The sequence below is a fragment of the Chrysemys picta genome, unplaced genomic scaffold (genome assembly GCF_011386835.1).
Source record: "Chrysemys picta bellii isolate R12L10 unplaced genomic scaffold, ASM1138683v2 scaf5, whole genome shotgun sequence".
Lineage (NCBI taxonomy): Eukaryota > Metazoa > Chordata > Testudines > Emydidae > Chrysemys > Chrysemys picta.
Genome location: NW_027052712.1, coordinates 959,693 through 969,779, shown reverse-complemented (window position 1 = coordinate 969,779; position 10,087 = coordinate 959,693). Strand labels below are relative to the sequence as shown.

The 10,087-nt window shown below is 38.7% G+C and overlaps 1 protein-coding gene across 1 annotated transcript in view; it reads left to right on the top strand.

Annotated features, from left to right (window-relative positions):
* Positions 1-1,375: 1,375 nt before the first annotated feature.
* Positions 1,376-10,087, top strand: part of LOC135977639 (protein dispatched homolog 1-like) — a 250,928-nt gene continuing 242,216 nt past the window's right edge. The window contains exon 1 of the transcript XR_010595074.1: positions 1,376-1,807. The gene's annotated coding sequence lies outside the window, so the exon portion shown is untranslated. The remainder of the gene's footprint in view (positions 1,808-10,087) is intronic.

The following is a 10,087-nucleotide window of genomic DNA, read 5'->3' as shown; positions in this document are numbered from 1 at the left end:
TCCATAGTCCAAGGTGCTTTGTGTCTTTTTCTTCTCTTCCTGATCCTGCTGACATGCTGAAAAATAAAAAATAAATAAAAAAGATAATTTTCAGTAAGAATCTCCTTTCTTGTTAAGCTATGCAATTCCACTGTTTTTGTGAAGGAAGGGGAGGTGACTGTGTGGAGGGGGAAAGACTAATAAGCCCTGCGATGGGGGTATGGGACAGGAGATAGGAAGGTTACACAGTGTTTCTGTGGGTATTTTATTACTATAAATGAGTTTGTGCAGTCTCCAGTGCCACCTTTGCGTTAAGCATTGGGGATGGAGTTTAAAAGCCCATGAATCAGTGAAAAGTTATGCCAACATGGAGACATCCTTGCAGTACCCAACATATGTAACTTGCCCTCTCATTGTGTTGTCTTTTGAGGTATCATTTTAATACTTCCAGGAATTGATGCTATCCACAGTATGGGTCTCTGTTTATGGTTCAGACTCATCCTTCTGCTCTAAATAGAGGTGGTGGGACCTTCATGACTGACTGGCTCAGGGTTCACCTAGGTCATTGTGGATCAGTCAGACTGTTCACAACAAACACTGGTACAATGGTGACACATGTAGCAAAGAACAGTCAAAGTCCGCATAGTAAGATCAGACTGTGCCACTCTCTATTCAGACAAATAGTACTTTGAATGTCTGTAGTCCCAGCTGGAGCTCCTCTGTTATACTGCAGCACTGGAAAGTGTTCTGGTTGTGCTCCTGACTGAACAGTTGCCATGATGCTTGCATATCGGCTTACTGCCAGCCAGCCGGGCTAGATAAAGCTCCTATCCCAAGAGGTCTAAAAAGCCAGAATCATAGTATGGGATCACCAAACAGCAGCATGAGGCATTACTAGAGAGTTATTACAAGAATAACACTGCTATGTATGAACTCCTCATGATGGAATCACAAAGGATGGCACCTGGCTCAGGATGACCTTTTAAACAGTGAGGTGACATCCGGTCAGAATGACCCCAGAGCAGAATGAGGTCTATAGGAGACCAAGGTAGACAGCAAAGCAGTATGGGATACTGGTGGGAGGACTTGATAGATGTGCAACACATGGTACAGGATGCAGATGTATCCACATATATTTTGCTGTGGAGCTATTAAGCTCCTCCTGCATCTAAGTAAACCCACCTCCAAAGTGGGTTTTATAACATGCATTAAAGAGCAAGATTTGTAACAAAACATTTTGCATATGGCTGTAAGATGTTTTAATGAGAAACATTTCAAGTTGATACACAACAAATTTGACCTGGAGACAAGCCCTTATGGTTCATCACACTTCTGAAAGTCTGATGGGAATATATCAGTTTATAAATATGCTTTGCATTTTAAGCAAAGCACTAGTTAGGTCTTAAACTTTATTTTTAAACAATTAACCACTTGATAAATGACATCAAAATTCTTGCTTTAATTCTTGCCAGATTCTACTTTCCAGATTTTACTTGATTAAATTGTCAACTTTCACTTGCCTGCATCTTTGGTTTCCTTCTTGGCTTGGAATGTGCATGCTTAGCATCTCTGCTTGGGTGAGACAGTTCCTGTTGTCGCTGCAGACTTTTTAATCTCTCCACAAAAATGTTCCAACAGTAAGATATTGTACAGCCTCTTGGATGACTAACAAGTATTAATTTACACACACGAGAATTTGAAAATCCCCTGTTAAGAACTTCTTAACCATGCAGTGATCTGGAAGCTTACATGCAGGGTTCTGCACAACTCACCTCCTCTGCTGTCCCTAGCACAATCAGAGTGGCACTACTATTTGCTGTGCTTGCAGGTAAAACAACCCTAAAGTTTGAATTACAGTAAGTGGTCTTAAGAACAAAATGAAGAAAGCAGTGTGAAATGTACATATATGTTTACAGAAAGTATTGATGCATTTGTGAAATGCATCTTTAGCAGAAAGTTTTTTGACCTATCTTAGTATAATATAGCCATTAATAATTGTCCATTCCTAATCCTTGATATTTTAGACCCTTCAGCAGCTGTTGTTGATTGTACAATAGAAACAGTTTGAATGCTAGTCGGAAACAGGTGGTCTATGTACTAAACTTCTGAAATATGGACCATAGTCAACAAAGTTGTCAGAGCATGTCATGAAAAATTAGATATTGGTATAAGTCCTGGGATAGCTTGTGCTGAGTTTTTGGTTCTTTCAGAGAAGTGTAAAGTATTTACTGCAGGGTTTTCTACAATGTATTTCTTCAGGGAAAAAAAATTGCTTTACGATTCATATCCAATTATCATTATAGCTTGCATTGAAATAGGTTAGAATTTCTAATTTAATTATTAAAGAAATAAATTGTCAACAGGTTGTCTTGATTCTTGGCTAAAAAAGCGATTTTGTAACTTGCATTTCATAGCTTGTGCTAAATCTCCTACACAAAGTATTCATTGTTTACGGAATGCAATTTTTAGGTTGACTTTTGGAGATGCATTGATACAATGGTGAGAAGTACTCTTCTTTTTTAAATTACTTGACTATTTTTTAAAAAGTTAATGGAAATGTAGCTCTTCATTAATTAGTTGACTTTTTAAAGGTCTGGGTTTTTTAATTAGTTTCAACGACAGAGCGGTTCATTTTGCTAAAGAAAGAAAGAGAATTCTTTTATGCATGTGACCTACTGTAGTGTTACTCAGGACTGAATTTTTCTTCTTTATTCCTATAGCTTATGTTTAATTTCATTGTTATTTAAAATGTCTCTTCAAACCTGGTAACTCTTGAGGCTTCGATAAAGGTGTGGCACATCAAAATATGATGAACATGCTAGAAGCTAACTCTGTATTCTCAGTCTAATGCTCTCTTTAATTAGCCACAAGACTGCAATAATAACAATCACTGGACAATTAAACTGTTCTCTTTTGGGGGGATTAAAGAGTTCTCTTTTGGCTGCGGGGAATGACCTTGAAGAAATGAATGCAACAAATACATTAATTTAAAGTAAAAATTCAAAGGTAGAATTAGATTGGAAGTAATTTGGACAACGATGAGAAATTCTGCTGTAGCCTGAGAGGACTGATATTCAGAAATATGGGTATGGCCTTAAGTAAATTGGGTAATCTGTTTACGAAGCCCTCTTCACCATGATATCTGAGATTCTTAAACATTAATCCTCATAAAACCTTTCTGAAGTAGGGAAGAATTAACTTTATTTTACACACAGAGTACTGAGTTTTGGATATAAAGTGATATGCCAAGGTCATCAGGAAGTCACTGGCAAAGCAAGGAAATTAATCTCCTAAATCCAGTCCTATGCCTTAACCACAAGACTACCCTCTACCCTTTAAACACTTAATAGGAACTTGTCAAAATAATTATTTTGAAGAAGTTCTGGTAGAAACTCACAAGTCCAGAATCCTAAAGTTAAAATTGTTTCTTTTCCTTTTACTGGTTCATAATCCAGTACATAAAATCACTCTTTTAGGGGTACATCCTAATTTTATGGTTGTCCTCGCTGTCGGACTTCTTAAAATTCAGTATTTGAAATCATTCCTATAAAGAGGTCAGCTTAGACAATTTTTTTTTCCTGGTAGAATGTATAGGTTCCTTCAAAGCTGTTAGGTCTTTGTTGTGAAAGCAAATATTTAGGGTTTGCTTAAATTTACAGAGCAAGATCAGTAGATGTTCCTTACCTGGATAGGTGAAAATATGTATTTTGCAAAGGCTTAGACCAGTGGTTCCCAAACTGGTTCCACTGCTTGTGCAGGGAAAGCCCCTGGCAGACCAGGCCGGTTTGTTTACCTGCTACGTCCACAGGTTCGGCCGATCGCGGCTCCCAGTGGCCGCGGTTCGCTGCTCCAGGCCAGTGGGAGCTGCTGGAAGCGGTGTGGGCCGAGGGACATACTGGTCGCCGATTCCAGCAGCTCCAATTGGCCTGGAGCAGCGAACCGCGGCCACTGGGAGCCGCGATTGGCTGAATCTGCGACATGGCAGGTAAACAAACTGGCCCGGTCCACCAGGGGCTTTCCCTGCACAAGCGGCGGAACAAGTTTGGGAACCACTGGCTTAGACATTAGCAAAGCAGAGGTTTAGGGTCCTGAATCCACCTGTAAATGGGATTTTGTAAGCTTGCAGCTCAATAGCTTTAGCAGACTGTAACTAAAAGATTTAGGAAAAGAATCAAATTCAGCCAATTACTCAGACTTTCTTCATTTAATCTGTGGTTGAAATGTTCTTTATAATTATTTAATCTTACTCCAAGTGTTGGCCATATATCTGCATAGTGTAGTACTGACTAATCTGTGTTCATTTGGGTAAATGGAAGTTGATTCAGACCTTTCTCTTTTAAGTGAAATCCCTAGTGCATTAGACCAGCTTAAAATATATTCAGACATTTGGTTTTCATTAGTGTTGTAACTGAAACAAAAACATTTTAATGGCTGATCCCGGAGTATTTTGAAGTTAATGTGCAACTTTGCTGGGAAGGTATTTAAACTAGTATCAGTTGCAAGTTGGCCAGATGCCAACTTTTCAAAGCTGTTTCCAAGCAAGATGTTGGATTTTTAAAGTGCAAAAGATTACGTTGTGTAGTGTTATGATATGTGGAGATTTGGGAGGGGAGGAACAGAGGAAAACAATTACAATAACACTTGCATTTATAAAGTGAAATAATAAATTATCCACAAAACAGACAGTGACATAATCATGCTGTAATACAAATAACTCTTTTAAAGGGACATTACACTTCTTATGAGGTGTTTTTTGGATAGTTGTATAAAGGCTCCCAAAACTTTAAGCTGCCCCAGAATTGGAAAGCATTTTAAGACTTAACAAATGAAGCTGGTAAAAGATAGGATTTGCTGAACTTGCTTATAAAGAAGACAAGCTACTTTATTTTAATATTTATGATTTATATTATGAAAAATGTAAACGGATTTGAAAAAAAAAACGAATAAAATAAAAATGGCTAATGAACCAGGGAGTTATATTTGCTCTATGACTAAGGAAATATTCAGCTGCTGAATATGCACAGGAGAAGCAGGAAATTTTTCAAAGCTGTTCTAGGACAAATTCTATTTTAATAGGGCATAACACGAACAGTATCTATTTTCTCTGCAAATCTTTCTAGAACTTAACTTAAAGTAGATGAAGCTTCAGCTCTTTCTTATTCATTCTCAAATGCTGAGAAGCATTTCATCCAAAACTGTTAGCACTGCAGACTAGTTTGCTGCTGGGAAAAGCAGTAAAATGGTAGTGGAGTGCGAGGCCTGGTCTAGAAAATTAGGTCGGTTTAACTGTCTGTCAGGGATGTGAAAAATCCATACCCCTAGTGGCATTGTTAAGCCATTCTAAGTCCCTGTGTAGACCATGGTAGGTTGCCTTTCGGGGAGGTAGATTACCTGTGCCAACGCGAGAAATCCTCCCACCGGCATAGGTAGTGTCTATGCTGAAACACTACCGTGGTACAGCTGAGCCACTGTAGATTTTAAGTGTAGACAAGCCCTGAGACAGGACCAGCATTCACTGTTGCAGAGATACCAGACAGTAACGTGTATTTGTAGAAACCATTTTGAAAATCATGATTGTCAGATTTCAGACAGATTTTGGATTGATAGCCATAGGTTTTCTGCAGGTCCAGCAGTAGAAGCATGACTGCCCCAACTGGTTAGCCCTGACCTAGAGGGTCAGCGGGAAAAGTTAGTTCAGTTTTATGCTTACTCAGTCCTTGGTCTCTGTGCTGAGATTGTTACTAAGAGTGCTTATTAGGGTAATGGTGTGAGGTTTATGGCTTTTACGTGTGTATTCTAATATGGATATAGGTCCACTAAAAACTAGAATGAACTAGCTTCTTATAGGCCATTAAGAGGGTTGTAACTATGAGTCACTACAGATTAGAACTGGATACAGATTGTTCTGGAGTCAAAAAGCTCCACATCCCCTTAATGTGAACCATCCAGACTTCCTCCTTAACAATCTAAGAGCTAAATTCCTTCTTTAATGCATGCAGTGCTTTTCCTGGTATCTGTTCAACTCTTCCTGTGTTGTTGAAACTCCTGATGAACTCACTGAGGGATTTTGACACATGCCGGGGGAGTGGAATAGCCAGTAATATGCATTGTAAAGGAAAATGTAACCCTAAGGTATTAAAATGAAACACAGCAGTTTTCCTTTATCTACATGGAATTACTAAATACTATATTGTCATTTATTTGGATTATAAGTGGACGTGTGAATATATTGAGCTATAAAGTGATGAAACTGACAAAATGATGTAACCCTGCTTCTGACTAAACACAAAAAAGCTCTTGCAGAAACCCATATGGTATGAATAAGTAGAAGTAACATTAGTATGGTTGAATGTCTGGATAGCTCATGAAATCTTCATGGCACGTTCACAATTTATATGATTAGACTTGATTTTTTTTTTAAATGTTCATCATGCCTTGTTATATGAGGATGGCTGCTGCCAAACTGATCTACAGTCAGGCCTGGTCTACATCGATATAGCTACATCTCTCAGGAGCACGAAAAATCCACACACTGCTTGCTGGTGCATCTACACGCTGGTGTAGAGTAGACCGCACTAGGTCGACAGAGGAATTCCTCTGTCAACATAGCTACTGCCTCTCGGGGAGATGGATGACCTATACCGACAGGAGAATCCCTCCCATCGGTGTAGGTAGTTTCTACACTGAAACAGTGCAGTGGTGCAGCAGCACAGCTGTGCCACTATAGCATTGTACGTTTGACAAGCCCTAAGTTATACTGCATGACCGTTTTGCAACTTTTATACATGGTTGAACCATTGTTTCTTTTCCTGGTGTCTTTGAATTGTATTGTACTCTTTGTTTCTCATGTACCCAGTTTGTAAAGGCTGTGTAACTTTTTCTTTTTAAGGGAATATGCAGTTATGTACAGAAAAATATAGAAATGTGGTATTCATTCATTTAGTTGAAAGTGGATTTCTGCTTATAAGAAGTGTGTGTTTCTTTGGAACTCTGAATTCAAACATTTAAAGAAATAATGTGAAATAATCCAAAACTGATCTAGTCCCAAGAGTTTGAGTTAATTAAGGAGAATCCAAACTTGCTCTCCCTTGGCAAAATGGTTGTCTGTGTTATCACTGGTTATTGTGAACTGATTTTTATAGCTTCTCATAAAGCCTGTGGAGAGTGCATCAAAATTCTGCAATCAACATGGATTAAGCACAAGAAGCTCATTCTATTTAGTTAACAAAGAGAAGGTTAAGGGGTGACTTAATTACAGTATATAAGAATCTACACAGGGAACAAACGTTTAATAATGGGCTCTTCAATCTAGCAGAAAAAGATATAACACAATCCAGTGACTGGAAGTTGAAGCTAGCGACAAATTCACATTAGAAATAAGGTGTAAATTTTTAACAGAGTAACCACTGAAAGAATTTACCAAGGGCTGTGATGGTTTCTCCATCACTGACAATTTTTAAATCAAGATTGGATGTTTTTCTAAAAGATATGGTCTAGGAATTATTTTAGGGAAGTTCTATGGCCTGTGTTGTACAGGAGGTCAGAGGAGATGATCAGAATGGTCCCTTTTGGCCTTAGAATCTATGAATCTGTGAAAAAAGTCAATATCCCCTATTGAAAGTATGGAAGGGACAAATGTTGCATACTAATGCCTCCACATCCTTTAATTTGGAAGAATTAGATTCAAATACATAGTTATTTTAGTATTTACCTTCTAGTTGAAAATATAATCACTCTTCATTTATGTTGTAAAGTTAAATATAGTTGGGATGATTTTTATTCTAATTTTTTTTTTACTCTCAATTTCTCATAAGTCAACTAACTACAGTGTCCTAATGAAGGTACTCTTCCTTTACTGAAGGTTTTATATTCATACCATGTATGTGTTGTTCCCACAATCAGTAGAACATCAGAGCACTGTGTCAAACCAAAAGTAGTTCAGTGCAAAAATTCACCTCTGGATCATGATCTTTCAAATTTTCTGGTATATTAGAATGTGTTCTTCTAATATGCGGTTTGAAACAAGTTCAGGTAGATTTCATTGATTTGTCCTTAGTTGAACATTCAGCAGTTTTTGCTAGATAGCAGTCTCTTTGTAAAAGAAAGTAAAACTTTGTATGGCTGTGGAATTTAACAGCTGAAGAAATGCAAGTATTACATTTTGCATGGCACTTAACACAGATATTTTAAAAAGACATGGTTACTGCCCCAAGAAGCTTACAGTCGAAATTAGATCACCACAGGATCTGAAGCTAAAGGGGTTTAGTAAAGGAAATAAATACTAAAACAAGATTGAATCATTTACTATAGGAAAAGAATATTAAACCTTCTGATAGTTTAGGTAGAGTTTGAGGTAGGGAAAGAGTGGAGGAGTTGACAGCACGGGAATGAAAGTTAATAGTGGAAGGCAGGGTGAAAGAAATGTGTTCTGAGGAGGGAAGTGAGGATGCCTGGTGTAAGGGCTTCCCTCTTCCTATGCAAGCACAGGGGGGTAGTGTGGGGAGAACAGGTACAAAGCTAAAAATGCAGAGAGGAAACAAATCAAGTAACGAGGTCAATGTAATGGCAGGTAATTTGATTAATTAGCAAGACAATCAGTTGATTAAGTGCTGATCAAACAACTAAGCAAAAAAAGTTGGGCCAGATTAAATATGATAAATAATCAGTTTAGCAGAGAGAATCAATTGATCGTTGCCTATTGAACCTGCTCTTAATCAGTCAGGCAGCTGATAGGGTACAAACCACTTGGGTGAGTGCGAGTGAGGTAATGATGACTGACAACCATCTAATTAAGTACAGAGCAGATAACTGAAGGCATGACCTAGGCTATATCTACACTACAGACCTTACAGTGGCACAGCTGTACCGCTGAAAGCTCTCCTGTGTAGCCGCTCTTGTATATAATTTAAACCACCCCATCTGAGCAATGTTAGTTATGTTGACAGGAGAGCCTCTCCTCCTGACATAGCGCTGTCCACACCAGCACTTTTGTCAGTGAAACTTAAGCTGTATGTGGAAAAACATATCTCTCCCCGCCCCCCCCCCAACACGCCCCTCCCTCCCGGACCAACAAAAGTGATAGTGTAGAGAAAGCCATCCATAGTAGTGAAAGTTTAATGGGTGTGGCTCTTTCTCCACTGCTGGCTAGTTGGTGTTTGCCCTGCTTAAAGAGCAGGGATGGAGAGGATATGCAGACCGGGAAGGCAGTGGCTCTGGTATGTCTACAGTGTAATTAGACACCTGTGGCTGGCCTAGCGGGGTAGACATTCAAGCTTATGCTGCAGCATGAGCTCTGGGCCTGAGCTCGAACGTCTAGACCGCAGTTAAATAGTCCCTTCACCCAAGCACAGTGAGCCCAAGTCAGCTGGCCTGCCGCATGGTTTTAATGGCAGTGTAGACATTCCCTTAGAGGCTATATTTATACTTAGATAGACCCAGATAGTGTTTTGGGAAACGTACATAGGCCATGGATTATTTCTGTTTATTATTGTAATGGTTGGTTTCTTCCTTAAATTGATTTGCTCTTTGATTTAAACTTCAAGAGTGAATGTTGCTTGGGGCTTGACCCAGTAGGAACTTGCATTTGGAATTAAAAAGGAAACAACTTGGACCAAATAAGGAAAAACTCTGTCTTAACTAAGATATGGTCTCTGAATTAGCATACTATGCCATTGAAACAGGTCTATTTCTTTGACTAACAGAACATACGTAATTCTGGTACCCTTCAAATCCTCCACAGTGGTGCTGAATCTCTCCTTTTAGTATACATGAAGCCACATGTTTTATACAAAGTGATTCTTTCATCTAAGAAATCCTGTGAATTAAGGAAATGCCTTCAGTGATCACAATTCAAGGGGCTGTAGACAATTTCCTAACAAGCAGTTCTAACCTTGTAGGTTACATATCTCATCGCCATAATAGGTCTGTGGCTTTCCTTCATCCCAGCCTTGTGGGATATATGATGTTGTCAGCAAACCCAGATTTGTCAGGAATTGCAAATGATCCGAGACAAATGATCTTAATTGGTTAGTAATTTAAAATGTACAGTTTATTTCTAGATGCTTTTCTCTACACACTTGTAAGCTTGCTTTGAGTTACACAAGCATAA